Raw genomic sequence first — 17,141 nt, forward strand, 5'->3', positions numbered from 1 at the left:
CAAGCATCAGTTAGACATTGCTACCAATAATAACCTGTCAACCCTGAACCAAGACCATTCCAGCCAATCCTAAAGGACAATATATAAGATTCCACAAGGGTTCCATGCACTAGAGTAACTTTCCAGAAACCTAGAACCTCCAGATATGTCCCTGGATCAGATAAGTCCTGATATTTAGAGGGCCTAGCCTCTTCAGAATATCTGATAGTTCCATCTCCTTATCCCATATTATTGACACCCTCTTCCAACATGAAAAGGTTAAAATGGCCACAGCTCAAACACCTAAGGAAGGGATAGAAAGATCAAATGTGATGTTGGAGTTATATAGAGAAGATAGGATTTAACAAATGGATATGATTGCTGAACGATTAAATTGTTGTCTCTTTCAGTTTCAAATATTTTAGAGTAGCTAGAAGTAAAAACCTATATTTATGGAATCGTAACCCATACCATACTCTGAAATACGTTCTACAAATAATTGTGGCTTAGACTCAATGGCACAGTGGAGGGATAGATTGAAGGAAAAATTATTTCACATGCAGAACCATAGATGCTGATATCTGACATGAAGACACCAGCTTCAGCAGAGAGAAGACATACTCATGGATTTGGAAATTGTGAGGATCCCCCACTGCTTGATTTCAGGGACTGTGCTTCTGTCCCAGGCTTCAGAGCAGCTGAAGCACAATGCCTGGGGATTGGGGAGAGTCTGCGCTTTGAAATGTATTGCTTTTTGTATATATTTTATTTTTCACACACACAAAAATTATTGATTGTGATGATAAAAATATTTATGCCATCTTGCCAACAATATTCTGGAGTAGCTAAAAGGAAAAACCTGAGAGGATCATATGGTAGCCCATGACAAACTATGTGATCTGCTCTTTAACTACTTTTGGAAGAGTGCTTTGAAAACCATTGCTTTTTTCTTTCTTTACTTTTTGTATATTTTATATTATACAATTAAAAAGTTAAAAAAAATCAACTTGAACGTTTATGGCCAACTGATTTTTTATAACATTGCCTAAACCACTAAATTGAGAAAAAATAATTTTTACAATAAATAGTACAGGGAAAACTGGAACAATTATAAAATTAGAAGGGTGATCCCTAACATATCATATGCATACATCAGCTCATTATGAATCAAATATCTTAATTAAGTGATAGAACCATCAAATTCCTAGAATTGAAAGTAGTGAATCATCTTCAGGGCCTTGTATTTCTTAGGCTTTTCACCCAAATTAGTCCTCATCAAAATTTGAAACTGTTTTCCTCAAAGGACTTTATCATGAAATTAAAATTACAAACCACACAATGGGACAAAATATGGAAACCACATGCATCAGTTTGAAGATATATACAACCCAGGAAAGATCATGTTCTTTTAATCCATTCCTGTGGTATAATGCTATAGTAGGTGGGATGTTTACTGAGGTTATTTCAGATGTGACCTGTCAGGAGTGTGTCTTAATCCTTTTACTGGAGTCCTTTATAAGAAGACAAACACATAAAGAAGCCTTGAGAGACTTAAAGAGTAAAACATTACAAAAGCTAAGAGAAAGGACACCCAGAACAAAGTCCCACAGAAGCTGACAGAAAAAATCAGTGATGTCAGGAACTGAAGCAATAAAACTCAGGAAAGAAGGATGAGCAGCTGTTTCCATATTACTGACCATGTACCAGAAAATCTGAGGATCATTGGTAGCCAGTCTTTGATAAGAAGGTATCATTCTGTTGATGCCTGAGCCAGATATTTCCTTGATTTCAGTTTTGTAAACTTTTAAGATAACAAATCCCACTTGGGGAGTTCTTCCTTTTGCAACTACTGATCTATTGAATTTTGTTAGCTTTAGCAAACCAAAACAGATTTGTACAAGAAGAGAGGGATGCTGCAATTGCCAATATCAACATTTCTGGAACAGCTTTATTGCGGCTTGGGGCTTGCCTAGCCCGACCGCACTGGGGTCTCGTCCTCGGATGTGGTTCGGCCGGAGAGCGGCGTCAGCCGAGACCACGGGGGTCGAAGGTCTGGAGGGCGCGTGAGCACAATAAACCGAGACTAAAGAATAATAGCAGTAGTTTATTGCATATGGGCTCGCGGGACCTAGCTGGCTGGCAAGGCTTACAGGCTAAGACCCCGACAGGAGGAAACACAAAGAATATATAGGGTTGGTGAGGGGGAGTTAACAGAGGTGAAGAAACTTTGATGGGCAGCTGGTATGGTGTCGTGTAGGATGTGGATTTGCTAGGAGGTGTGTAGAATATTATAATGGGTGGTGAGGTGAGGAGTGTACATGGTCCAATGAAGAAGAGGTGAAAATGTGGTGTGATATATGCTCAGGAGTTTGCTAGGCAGGGGGTTAGATTAGCAAACCTTGCAAGAGCGAGAGATGTCTGGACATGTCAGGGCATGTTAAGGCAGATAAGAGGAGACAGTTACGAATATATGCAGCACTTTATAAATGGTTAAACAGAAGATTCTGGAAGAATTGTGTGGTACTTGATAGAAAAGTCATAGATCACTTTGAAAAGACTGTTGGTCTGTTCAAAATTACAAACAATAAAAGTATATTTTCAGTAAAAATAAACCAGAAGTTGATGTTTAGGAAATTCAGAGCTTCCATAAAATGAGTCTCCAGGAAATAGTACCCCATGTTAGGATATAACTGAACATGGGAACCGGCAACCATTTCAATGCTTCTGACAAAGGACAATTTGGCTGACAAAACTGACAAGGTTTTTTGAAATCTGTATGAACAGTACCACTGGCAGTTTAGACTAAAAGGCACAATAGAGGGACAGATTGAAGAGAAATTATTTCACATATAGAACCACAGATGCTGACATCTGCTTCAGCAAAGAGAGAAGACACACCCATGGACATGGAATTTTGAGTATGTCTCACTGTTTGTGTTCAGGAAGAGTGCTTCTGTCCCAGGCTTCAGAGTGGCTGAAGCACATTGCCTGGGGGTGGGGACAGTCTGTCCACTGTTGTGATGTTGGGTTATGGTAGAGCTGAGAGCTTGGCCCTGACCCCAATATTTGTGAGTGGAGGGAGAAGAGCTGCTGGGCAGAAACTTGGAAAAGGTGAGACTGATTCTCTTTCAAGTCTTGATCATAAAACACCATTATGGGAGGGCCACAGTGGCTCAGCAGGCAAGAATGCGTGTCTGCCATGCCAGAAGACCCAGGTTTGATTCCTGGTGCCTGCCCATGTGAAAAAAAAAACACATTATACAGAAGGCTTTCTGATCTTGAAATCTAATGAAGTATACTCTGCATGTTTTGAAACTGTTTAGGGCCTTGGCACCCTGTTTTCCATTTAATTTCTCAATATGGCAATGGGAATTTAACTCTGACTAATCCTCCTTTGTAAATTGGAAGCAGATAACTTGCTCTTAATGGAGTCCTAATCCTCTTACTGGAGTTCTTTATGAAAGGATATAACAAAAAGAGAAGCTCAAAGAGAAAAGCACCACAGGAAGCTAAGAGACAGAAGCTAAGAGAGAGGACACACAGTAAAAAGTCCAGAGAAGCTGAGAGAGAAAGTCACTGTTGCCAGACACTGATGCAACAAATCCCAGGAAAGAAGGACCAGTGGGTATCACCAGGTGCTTGGCCATGTGCCAAAGGAACTGAAGAGTGCTTGCAGCCAGTTTTGGTGGAGAAGATACAATTTGTTAATGCCTTGATCTGGACATTTTCATTGCTTCAAAATAATAAACTTATAAGCTAATAAATAGGTATTGTAAAAGGCAACCCATTTCTGGTACATTGCATTTTTTCAGCTTTACCAAGTGAAAGGACCACACATCTGACTAAGAATTAGTATCCAAAATATATAAAGAAATCATTCAGTTTAAGGAAAAGACAACCGAATTTAAAAATAGGCATAACATTTGAACAAATATCTCTCTAAGACAAATATAAAAATGACAAGGAAGCACAGAAAATATGCTCAACATCATTATTCATCAGTGAAATGCAAAATCAAACCACAATGAGATACCTTGTCACACACATAAGAATGTGTACTATATAAAAATAAAACAGAAAATAATAAGTATTGAATGGATATGGAGACATAGGAACACAGTCATTTCTGGTGTTAACAAAAAGCATGTAGCTTCTGTGGAAAACAGTTTGGCAGCTCCTAAGAAATCTATGTATACAACTATTACATGACTGAGCCATGCCACTACTGTGTAAACACCCCAAAGAAATGAAAGCAGGTACTCAAACAGATATTTGCACACTGATGTTCATAGTGACATTATTCACAATTGCCCAAAGATGGAAACAACCCAAGTATCTACCAACTAATGAATGGATAAATAAAATATGGTATATTTCATACACTGAAATATCATTCAGCCACCAAAAAATGAAGTTCTAATATATGCAACATATGTGAACTCTGAATATCTCAGGTTGAGAGAAATAAGCCAGGCATTAAAGGATAAATTTATTATCTTACTCTTTTGAAACAAGTATAATATGCAAACTCATAGAGTCAGAATCTAGAATATAGGTTTCCAAGGGTCAATTGAAATTGGAAGATAGGCCTTAAAATATGTGGGATTCTCATTGGAATTATGGAATTGTTTTGGGAATGGATGGTGTGATGGTAGTACAATGTTGTTAATGCATTTAACAGCATTGAAATATATACCTGAATGTAATTCAAAGGAGAAATTTTAGATTGTGTGTGTATATATATTGTACATTATGTTTGTGTATATATATATATACAGTATAACATTCTTAAAATGACCAATGATACTAGACTACACAATGAATGCTAAGACAAATCTTGGACTATAGTTAATAGTATAATTATAGAAATGTGTTCTCATTAATTTTAACAAATGTTCTACCTCAAGGCAAAGTGATGGTGAAGATGGGGTGGATATATGAGAACCTATATTTTATGTAATCCCACAACTTCTGCAATCACATAACTTCTCTAATTTAAAAAACTGCATGTTAGGCCTGAAAGACAACAACTTAAATATGTCATTTATAATGATTACCCTTAAAATATTAGGATAGAAATTAGCTGAAAGCAAAAGGATTTAAATATATGTGCTATATAATCACAAACCCAAAAACCCACATCTGCCTTTAGTAATATCTGAAAATGTAGATTCTGAGTGAACACAACGATTATAAAAGATAAAGATATTTTACAATGATGCATTTCAATTCACCTGGAGTATTTTACAACTTCTAAATTGATAAACCTAATTATTTATTCTCTATTTTTATTAGCAAAATAAAGGAAAATTGTGAGATTCATAATAACATAGGAAAATTTTAACATATGTCTGTCTTACAAAATGTAAATTCTACCTCTCCTTCCAAAAAAATAATGACACATAAGATGTGAGGTTAATTGTAATAAACATGATACAGCTCATATAGAGAACAGCTACTTGTGGTGGATATGATGGGCCATAAAATAAACCAGAATCATATAGTTTGCACTCTTCTGTGGAATTAATTTAGAAATTAGTAATAGAAATATAAATTTAATATCCTTAAACTTTTGGAAAACAAAAGCAAACAAATCAGGGGGTGTGAAGCTAGTTTAGTGATAGAATTCTCACCTGTCATGTAGGAGACCTGGGTTTGAGTCCCATCCCATGCACTTCCCAAATAAAGAAAGAAACCAACAAAAACAAAAAAAATTCAACAAATGATGCAGCAGTAATGGAATATTCATATAGAAAAATAATGAAATGTGACCCCACCATACAGAATACACACACCCAAAAAAAAACAATAAAGTATAAGATTTAAAAAAGAAATTATTTAAAGGGTGAAACAATTATATTTTAAATGATTGAAAAAGTAAATACATTACATCATGATTTGGCTTTACAGGTAATGTTGCTATAAGAGGAAATTTTATAACCTTGATTGAATGCAGTGGCAAAGAATAAAGATAAAAACTGAAAAATCTAAGCACACATCTCAAGAGTTACAAGGAAAAGAAATTAAGCCAGTTATCTCACAGAAGAAGAAAAGAAATAAAAACATACAAATGCCAAAAATAGAAAATAAACACAAGAGAGCTCAAGAAAGTCAAAATTCAGTTTTTTTAGAATATTACTTTTTGTCAGGAGAAGGAAAAAACAAGATTCCCATGTCAGAAATAAAAAGAATACTATCACTAAAGGTGGAATAATGAGATAATAAGAATCTTATAAACAAGTTTACTCAAATAAATTTAAAATTATTCATGAAATGAAAAAAAATTTCAACAAAAGCAGAATGAAATGGACATTATAGTAAGTGAACTATGTCACTACAAAATATGACGTATAATGTCATTCCATTAATAAGGAGTGCTAAAAACACAGAAAAGCAGTTGATATTTTGACAAGTCAGAAACGTGACTACCTCAAATGAGCATTGTCTTCAAAAGATCAAATGAACTTACCTGAATGGCATAGACATTCCATAGTTAGAAATGGGTGCCATTTCCAGTGAATATACTCATTGAGCTGTATGCAAAGTTAAAATGTCAATTGAATAAGTAAAAAAAACTGTAATATCATTATGATCACTCAAAACAAAATGAATATATAGGTATAATTTAAAACAAAGTTCGTGCATAGTATAACAATATGTACAGGAACAATATGCGGTAAACTACAAAATACTGATGAAATAAATCAAAGATACAAATAAATGAAGAGTCACCCATATTCATGAATTGAGGAACAATAAAGAAAAAAAATCACTTTTCTCCACATTGATATAAATGTGTGTAGGAGTTAAAAGGTTGTTTAACCTAAAGCTTGCAAACTACAAGTCTATGAGGAAACTGCAGACTTGAGCTTTCAGGATCTGGAACTTCAACAGAAGCTGAGATATGCAGATAAAGCACAATGAGGTGCGGAAGAGACTTGCTTAAGGAAAATTAACATCCTAGCCTTAGAAGTATTTACTTCCTGGAACTTGTTTTTGCATTGTATAGCGTTGGCATGCAAACAACCTTTGTCACCTTTCTTGCTAGTATATAATTTTGTACTTGGCTGAAAATAAACTTGTCTGAAGACTGATGTCTCTGGGTCCCCTGATCCCAGTCTCTCTCTCGTTTTACTTTAACATTCCTTAGGGTCATAGCTGCGGCGAACAAATGTGTAATGTAATTCCTTTTAAATCCCCACTGGATTTTCTATATGTCAAGAGAAACTGATTCCAAAATTTATATTGATCATCCTGGGGCAAAATTCTTCTATATCTATGAACATGTTAAACTCATAAAACAAGTTATCTTCTTCTAAAATATGAAACATGGACAGTCATAGTATAAGCATTCCCATTTCAAAAGGGAAAGTTATAGGGGAAAATTAGGACAAAACCCCAAGAATGTCAAAACCCTGCAGGGATAATTCCATGAGAATTCAATTTCTGTGATTAATCATCTGTTGCTCAATACCCTGTTCCCCGGCCCACAAGATTTTGAACCACTACTTCCCCAGTCTGAAGTGGCCCCTTTGACCCAAATCCCTGCAACCATGGCTCTTCCTTGGAGTCACTTTTCCTTCATATCTTCCTGTCTCTTTTCCTTTCAGTCAGTATGATGGTTTTTCTGCAATTGTATAATTCTAAAAAAATATTTTCAGTCTCTAGGCACTTACTGGGAATTCAAGTTATAAGTGAAGAGTCTCCTCCACAGAGATTTTTCTGGATAGCAGTAATTTTATTCCTGGCTTCTCCTGAGATAGTTGATTGGACCCATGCATCATGAAAATAAGGTTTTCATAAAATGGTTGTCCAATCATACCTTAGATGCAGCCCCTCTGAAGCATGTTCTCTGAGTAGATTGAGAATATTCCAAATCATCTTTACTGGTTCAAATTTTTTATAAGTTCTTTCCTCAAATTATCTTTTTCCTCTGACACTTTACCATAAGCAGTAAGAATAAACCAGAGGACACCTTCCTTATTTTTCTTGAAAATCCTCTTACCTAAATATCTGTATCCATGGGTTACAAATTCTTCCTTCCATTCCATAAAATGTAACTTAGTCATTTTACCTGCAGACATAAAATAAGGATTGCCTTTGCTCCCACATCCACTAACATGTTCCTCATTTCCTTACCAGAAGCAACAGGTACAGGCTGCTATGCTACTGCACTTGAGTTTGGCCATTTTGGTAAATCTAATGGTACTAGAAGTATCAATGGCAAAGAGAAATGCTGTCTGGGGTTTTTGACAAGCTGCTATAGGACAGTCCTAGCACATAGCTTTAGGATAGTGCAGCAAAGTTCTGATATCTCTACAGTTTACTCTCCTTTTGTAAAAACTCATTTACATGATATTGAGTGTTGTTAGAGATTGACTGCTTACACTTTGGCTCCTGAGTTACCATGAGACCTAAGTTGCCTGTCATTAGCAGAGTTGGTTGAACCCACCATGCCAGAAAGTTGGACATGCAAGCCAGTATTCCATTATAAAAATAGAAGTGGTATATGCAAGTCAGGGGCTAAATAGCTCTTTGAAACACAAGTAAGTTATATGATGCCCTTGGGCTCACTCTTGTCATATTACCTTCTCTTTCCTGAACTACAGCTATGGACACTTAGGAATTTCCTTATAATCGATTGACTGAGGAAGAGAAAGCTCAGCCCTGGAATGCAGACAGTTCTATGTATATTGTATATATAATCACCTGAAAATGGACAGCTGCATCAGTAAAGTTCATTTCTGGGTCACTCTTGAAGGACAATGGTAAAGAGAAATCCTTCCAGTGGCTGTAATTCCAGGTAGTGCACCTGATTGCTCATTCTGCTTGAAAGGAAGCATGGTTGGAGGTGAATTTGTATACTGTTGATAGGCTGTTGTCAATGGTTTGGTTGAATGGTCAGGGGTTTGAAGAAACTTGATTTGAAAATTGATGTTAAAGAGGCCTGGAAGAGAAGAATGAAGGTAGATGTTTCTGGGTGGTCAACAAACATGAACTTGTGTCACATGTGATACTTACCAGAGGGTAAAGTCAATAGAGGAAGATTTTAATAATGAGGTAGATATGATAACCCATTCTGTGGAAGCCAGTTGGGTACATTCCACACCCCCTGCTATTATTCTCCAATGGGATCCTGAATGAAATGCTTATTGTGGTAGGGATGGACGTCATGCTTGGGCTCTGGCAACTTTGACTTCAACTCGCCAAGGCCAACATGGCTACCACCACAGCTGAGTATCAATATGCCATCAGCAGAGATCAACACTTGGGCATCATATGAAAAATTATCTGAGGTAGTCAACCTGTTACCTGGTGGCAGGTTGATGGACCACTTTCATTGGAGAGGTGGTAGTGCATTGTTTTACCTAGAGTAGAGGTCCATTCCATTTACGGTTTTGCCTTCACTACATGGAAAGCTTCTGTTAAAACTAACAACTATGGACTTACAGAATGCCTTGTACACCGTCAAGTTACTCCACAGGGCATTGCTTCTGATCAAAGAACTTACTTCATGGTAAATGAAGTGTGGGAATGGATACATGTTTATGAAATTCACTGGTTTACCATGTTTCCCATCATCTTTAAGCATTTGGATTGATAGAAAAACATAATTAGCTTTTGAAGACGAGATGATGGTGCCAACTGGGTAATAATATTTTTGCAGACTTGAAGTAATGTTCTTCTGGAAACTCTGTAGGTTCTGAATTAGGAGCCACTATATATTGATGTTTTCCCATAGCAAGGATTCACAGATCCAGGAATCAAGTGGAAGAAATGAGAGTGACACCACTTATTATCTGTACTGATTCACTAGAAAAAAAATTTTACATCCTTACCTTGAAATTTTGAGCTCTACTGTTGTATAGCTCTTAGTTCCAAAAGGAGATGTGCTTTCAACAGGAGACACAAAGATTCCATGGAATTGAAAGTGAAAGGTGCCACTTTGGTTTCCTCCTGGCTCTGAATCAATAAGCAAAGAATGGAATCACTGTCCTGGCTGGGTGATTGGTCCTCAGAATGAAGGGAAATTAGGACTATGAGAAAAAACAAATGGAAGTAATGAAGAATTTGCCTGGAATACAGGAGATTAACTGTGGTGTCCCTTTGTACTATGAGGCCCTGTGTGAAAAGTCATTTGAAAACTGCAACAACCCAAATTGAGCATGGTAAACTAATGGCCCAGAAACTTCAGGAATGACTGTTTGAGTCAACACATCAGGAAAAGGACCATACCTGCTGAAGTGCTTACTCAGGATAAAGGGAATATGGAGGGAGTATTAGAATAAGGTAGCTAAAAATATAAGCTGCAACTGCATGTTTAGTTATAGAAAAGAGGATTATAATAGCTATGCAATTTTCTTCTGGGTCTTATCACTGTTTGAATATACATATATAAAACAAATATCTTTGTTTTCTTCTCTATTGTAACCCCTTATTGTACAATATAGTTGCATTAACTTCATACCACAATATTTAAGGTATGGGATATAAAATTTAAGAATGAAACCTACCCAATGACTTGAACACTGTTCTGGGAAAGTGAGTTTTCACCAGTTATGTACAAAATAGTTTTGTATTGTTAGGCAAAAATATAATTGCTATTGTTTTTATTTAGAGATTAAGTATGCTAAAGGATATATATATGGATGCCAAGTTAACAAGGGTGGACTGTGATATTTAAGTTCATGTGCTAACTTGGTCCACTTTTGGTGCCTTACTGTTTGGTCAGGCAAGCACTGACCCGATTGTTACTGTGAGAATTCAAATCATCAGAAAGTTAATTGCATTTATGACTGAGTATAACTAAAATCAATTGAGGAAATTGCTTAAAAAATGAGAGAAGTCACATCAAGTCAGTTGAAGGCATTAAGAAGAGAAGTGATTATTGCAGCTTTCAGAACAGAGAATTTCCATGTTTACTACAGCCAGCTAACTTCTGGGGAACTCATAAAAAAAGTTATTATAATTCCCACCTTGAGGCCTGCCCTATGGAATTTGTACTTCTCCAAAAAGTACAAAAGTCCAAAAGACTACAGTCTTTTGAACCAATTCCTATTTAAAAAAACAAACTCATAATATTTACATTATACATACATATACATGATATATATATATGCGTTCATATATATATGCATATGTGTATGTGTGTGTACATATATATACATATGTGTGTATATATACACATATATATAGTCTATTCCTGTTTCCCTAGAGGAAGACCTTGTCTAATAAGAGGGACACTATTTTGCAATAATCTTCTGAATCCTGAAAACCATGGGCAATGGCAGCCAATGAAGCCGCATATAAGGCTCTTCTTCAGTAACTGTGGAGACACAGCTAAGTCCTCCTTTAATTCCTTTGATTTCTCTTTAGTCCCAGGGAAGAGAATAATGACCCAAACCAACGGAAACTCCTCAGGGAGCCTATGTGAAGTCCCAAGGTAGAGGACACCTACCGAGGTCTCCAGACTATTTTAATCATGAAAATAATTTCCATCTGCAATGAATATCTCAGGCTATGTCTTTCCAAGCACCTTGGCAACAGGGAAAAAAGACAAATGGAATAAAAACAAAAACAGAGAATTTGGTGCATGCAGCATGGTGACCATGGAAACCTATGACACAGGGTCAGCACTGATGGTTTCAAATTACCATCATTGAAGAGATATCTTTGTTTATTTCATTAAATTTCAGTCAAATTATGCACAGGCTGCAATATCCATCCTTACCTACAAGAAGCACGTGCAGGAAAATTTAACTAATATTAAATTCCAGGAAAATACAAACGGAATATAAGCCGTGAGTACATCTGTGGAAATAGCCATGTTGTTCTTCACTTGTCTCCTAAATAATCAAAATGTAGGCCACAGAATTTCATATTTTATTTAAGAGTTTAGGTGTTTCTATAATCAGAGAGAATATTTTTTTTAGATATTCATTTGGCAGATAAGAGGAATGACTATTCTTTGAAAATTAACACCACAATGTAAATATTTATTCATGAATTCATTTATTTCATAGTATCATTTTTATACTGCAAAAATAATAATTCAGTTAGAATTAGTTATCTCCAAATACCATCTAAATTTTTAAAAATTTTAAAAGTTTGTAATATTAATTTTTTAAATGTAGAATTAAGTAAATGTGACATGCCTTAAAAAAAAGGAAAGGATTGTCTATAAGGGATGATGTTGCTCTGAATGTTTTATCAAAACTCAACTTATGGAGCAGGGTGATGGCGTCTTAGTGGCAGAACTCTGACCTGTCATGCTGGAGACTGGGCTCAACTCCCGGTGCCTGCTCATGCAAAAAAAAAAAAACAAACAAAAACTCTCCTAATAGTATTTTTAAATAGTTCATTTAGTTTGTATGTGTGTTTATGAGCATGAGTGTGTGATGCCTGGAGAAAATTAACTAATAAATTGTTTTCCTAAGGAAATAGGAATCCTGTTGGGTCCTTGGTTTTAATTGAATGACATAAATTTTAATGTTCCTGTTAAAGAATGAAAGAATTAAAATAAAGAAAAAAGTAGTCCAAATTCTTTCATCCAAGCCATTTGCTTAAAGTAAAGATGCTACATGTATTACTGGACATAATATTTTTCAAAATATGTTTGAATAGTTATATAGCCTGCAAATATTACAATTTTATCTTTTTCTTTGAGAAATATGGCAAACAGTTTAACATTTTGGGGGGATTTTATAAATAGAAGTGCAGCTAAAATGTACCCTAACCACATTAATATTCCATGACATATTAAATAGTTCTAATTAATAATTTCTATCATACATATAAATACTAAAATACTACATATTGTAACAGCAGCATACCACAGTAAAATTTAGTACGTGGTTTAAAGCTTATATGGTTTTTCCAACAGCAATGAATTCAAATGACTGCATTTTAGGCTTAGCTCTCCTTCTGATTGTTATTTAGGAGTTTTTAAGTTTGTGATTTTATACTAGGGACTTTTTAAAAAGCATTGAAATAAAATTATTTTACATATGTATTGAGGTATTATGGATGCTAAGAAAATTTTACTTTACACTTATCTTAGCATTCTAGCACTTTAGCACTTGTATTCTAATATGGTTATTGATAATATGCTATTTTTCAAAATGTTTCTAACTCTTCTTACCTATATTTGTTTCACTATTCCTAACCACTGCTTTTCTTAAAAAAAACAAGTCACAGATTAGGTAACTTAACAGAAAATTTAAAAACAACATCTGTTTCCTGTAGATATTGTATCCCACTCAGTTTGTTTCCTGAATATAGAATTTAATCCATTTACCACTCTCCCGCAATGCACTAATTCATGGCATGAATCGGGGGTTCATGAAATTAAAGTTATATGCATCCCTTTGTTTCAATGGGGATTAATCATTGTGCTGAGGAACTCCAATCTGGGAGCCTCCAAAGCACTGGCCTCCACCTGTTTTAGACTGTTGATTCCTCAAGAAGCTCCAATGAGGAGAAAATGCCCCATTCTTCCACATAATGATATTATATGTATTAGTGTGAGTTGTGGTCATCAACATCAACCTACAGATTTCAAAATTAGGGCACAAAAAAGGTGCTGTACAGTGGGAAAGCATCTTACTCCCTCAGTTTCTTCATCTGTAAAATGTGAACTACTGGAATATTTCCACTGGAGATTTTTAACTTGTCAATCCAATGAGATAATAAAGGCTTAGAATGATACCATGTTTTTCTCAAATAATATTTTCTGTTTTTATCTAGGATCCATTAGCATCATTAGAAAATGAATATAAGAATATACATTTCTTGCTTCTTGCTCAGCTCTCACCTTTCTAGTCATTATCAATTCACTCCAGATTGGAAAGGATGACATATGGATGTAAAGAACCAAACGACAGTGCAAGAATTCATTTTCCTTGGATTTTCTGGTGGCCCCCAACTGAAGCTCACATTATTTGTCTTGTTTCTTATTATGTACCTGCTCTCTGTCACAGGAAACACCCTCATAATTTAAATTGTCCTCATGGATTCCACACTACACATGCCCATGTACATTTTCTTAGGAAATTTGTCCTTCTTAGAAATCTGGTACACCACAGCTACAGTGCCCAAACTGCTGCCGATTTGCCTGTCACATGTCGTCACAATCTCTGTATCAGGTTGTGTAACCCAGTACTACTTTTTTTTCTCCATGGGGGCTGCAGAGTGCATCTTACTTGCACTGATGGCCTATGACAGGTACCTGGCAATATGGAATCCTCTGCACTATTCACTCCTCATGAGTGTTCCCATTTGCCTAAGGTTTTCAGCGGGATCTTGGATTGGGGGCTTCATTGCTCCTCTCCTACCTACCATACTTATTTCTCATCTCAACTTCTGTGGCCCCCAGAAGATCAATCATTTTTTTGTGACTCAGACCCCATTTTCAAACTCTTATGCTCAGATACGTTCTTAGTGGAGGCTTTGGGCTACCCTTGCAGCTCTGTAGTGATCTTAGGTTCCTTCCTGCTTACCATGTCCTCCTATGGACAAATTACTGTCACCATTATAAGGCTGTCTTCAAGGGAGACTGTGAAGAAAAATTTCTTCACCTGTGCTTCCCATCTCACAGTGATCATGATATATTATGGCACCATCATTTTTGCCTGTGTCTGTCCTCCAGCCAAGTGCAATTTCACCATCGGGAAAGTGGTGTCAGTGTTTTACTGTGTGGTCACCCCACTTGCTAACCCTCTCATCTACACCTTGAGAAACGAAGATGTGAAGAAAGCTTTCAGGAAAATTCTAGCACAAAAGAGATTACTCTTAGCTTGAAATGTGCAGATGTTTTGGGAGATCAGTTGAGATGAGCAGCTTAGAGTGGATTTCCAAACTACATTTGGGAATTGTAAGTACTGAAAAATTATATTATACTATAAATAATAATATGGACACAGTCTGAACTTTGGTTATCAGTTAGAATCATATTCAAATAGGTGTTCTGTACTTATTTCTTAATAATGCCATAGTGAAATGTGAAAGACGTAGAAAGAGAATTAACACAAGTTCCCTTTGCACATCATACTCAAAATCAGAAAATTCTAAGTTATTGAAATATAATTTGTTATTTAAGTGTTTCAATAATATATACATTAACAGCTTTATTAACAAAAAATTTAAAGAAATTCTCTCTGAAAAAGGGAATTTTTAAAATCACAAGCATGCATACAAAATAAGCATTAAACACATCCTATGAGCTGCAAATTGCTCCTTGGCATAGGTATCTATTTATGAATATAAACACACACGCACACACACACACATATATATATACACATAGAATTTATTAGAAAAATGCATAACATATCAGATAATCAGTTTTTCTTATAATATATCATGAATAAATGGGTCCAAAGACTGGATTTCTTTATAATAGTAAGTATAACAGTTAATAAGTTGAGGGACAGAAAGCAAAACTAAGAATTATAAAGTACAAGAATGGGATATCTAACATTGTACAGCTACTAATGAATCTTTGATTCTTATGCAACCAATCAACTAAGCAAATATTAGTGCAATTTAGACTAGAAAAATGCAGCCTTTCTATTATGTATCATCTTCCTAGGTGAATGAGAAGACTATAATTTTCCCTACATTTTAATACGGTTTAGGAACTAAAGGCAAGGGAAAGGTAGTGGAAGAAAGACAAACATAATCTAGGTTTCTCAAGTGAAGTGAGCCATAGGATGGCCTCCCACAGCTTCTTTATTCAAAATTTGATCCATGAAGCAGCAGCACCAGGTTCATTTACGAGCTTGTGAGGAATGCTTATGCATTTATGAAATTATTCTCAGGCTGCATCTCAGATCAACTGAGGGACAATCTTCTTTTCAACCAGATCCCCAGGTGATTGGTATACACATTGAATTTTATGAAGCACTATTTTGAGCAGCCAAGTTTTAGTACTTTTTTTAATAGAGAATAAAATGAAACTAGGAGCTCATGGTCTATGCAAATGTTTGAAGCTTGTCTCATTCTTTTGGCATATGGTTGTATGGAAATATGAAAATTTTAATTATTTTTTTCTGAGTGCCTAGTCAGTTTTCATTTAAAATGAGGTATAAATTGACAAATACTATTGTCAAAATTACCTCTTCTTATAAATGTAAACTTTAGGCCACACTTCTTTCTTAAGCTTTCAATTCCATCAGAATCTCAAAAGCTAAATAAAACTATCAAAATAATAGTGGAGGATTCTGATCAGAACTGCAATTTCTGTATGTCCTCCCAACTGAAGGAAGAGATCCTTATTGGATTTAATGTTAACAATCTTTCCAAAATCTGAGTCCTTTGAATGAAGTATGTTAATATATACATATGTAACTCAGTTGACACTTTGTTACTTCTCTCCTAAAATTTTGTTTCCTCTTTTTGCAAGGGTGAAACTGGAACTGTAGGTGAGCACCTCCACCAAACTGAGACCTCATGGATCACAAAATTATTCCCAAATTGAAGACTTACAAATTAATCTCAGTTGTCCCATTTATTAATTTCATTCTAATATTTTATTATTGTTAATTTTTAGATCTAGTTTTTGTTTAAATAAAGTAAACAAGAAATGTTTTACTGGATATGGACAATTTGGCAACAATGCCAGTTATCACATTTCCTTTAGGAAGGATGCATTAAAGCTGATGATCCTGGATCATGGAATAAATAAAATAAAATGAAGTCACACTTTGAGAAAATCTAAAATAATAATACAAAATAAAATGCAAATGCAAGGAGAAAAGGAATAAAAGTGAGTTTCAAATAATGTTTTATTTTACTTTGAATATAAAAGGAGATAGTATTTGAAGAAGATTCTGAAAAGTAAAGACAATCATATTTTAAGGACAGGAAAATATTTACTCACTGGCAGTTCCTTAAATTTTGATAGTAGTTTGGTATGCATATTTTTCCAGCTAGGTCGAGTGTGTGTGTATATAATTACTGTTTATAAGTAAGCAAGTTAGTTCCCATGTTATAAAATTATTTTTAAACATCTTATGTGTTGGGCTATGTTGGGAATTTACTAGATTAAATGATATTTCTATTTGGAATATTAAATTTGTATTCATATACATATTAAATTTGTATTCATGTATGTTACTTCAAACTGCTGCTGTGATGAATTTCCATGTAAAATATTTTTCTTT

At 35.2% G+C, this 17,141-nt stretch overlaps 1 long non-coding RNA gene across 4 annotated transcripts in view; it reads left to right on the forward strand.

The window, feature by feature from the left end:
- The window catches only part of LOC143666595 (uncharacterized), a 28,858-nt gene extending 11,717 nt beyond the window's left edge, over positions 1-17,141 (forward strand). The window contains exons 1-2 of one of the 4 annotated variants that reach the window (XR_013167692.1): positions 13,783-14,851; positions 16,382-17,141. This is a non-coding gene — a long non-coding RNA (uncharacterized LOC143666595). Of the gene's footprint in view, positions 1-7,647; positions 7,759-11,355; positions 11,565-13,782; positions 14,852-16,381 lie in introns of those variants that run through there. The other 3 variants (XR_013167691.1, XR_013167690.1, XR_013167689.1) reach the window with 3 other exon arrangements.

This window comes from Tamandua tetradactyla, chromosome 23 (assembly GCF_023851605.1).
Source record: "Tamandua tetradactyla isolate mTamTet1 chromosome 23, mTamTet1.pri, whole genome shotgun sequence".
NCBI lineage: Eukaryota > Metazoa > Chordata > Mammalia > Pilosa > Myrmecophagidae > Tamandua > Tamandua tetradactyla.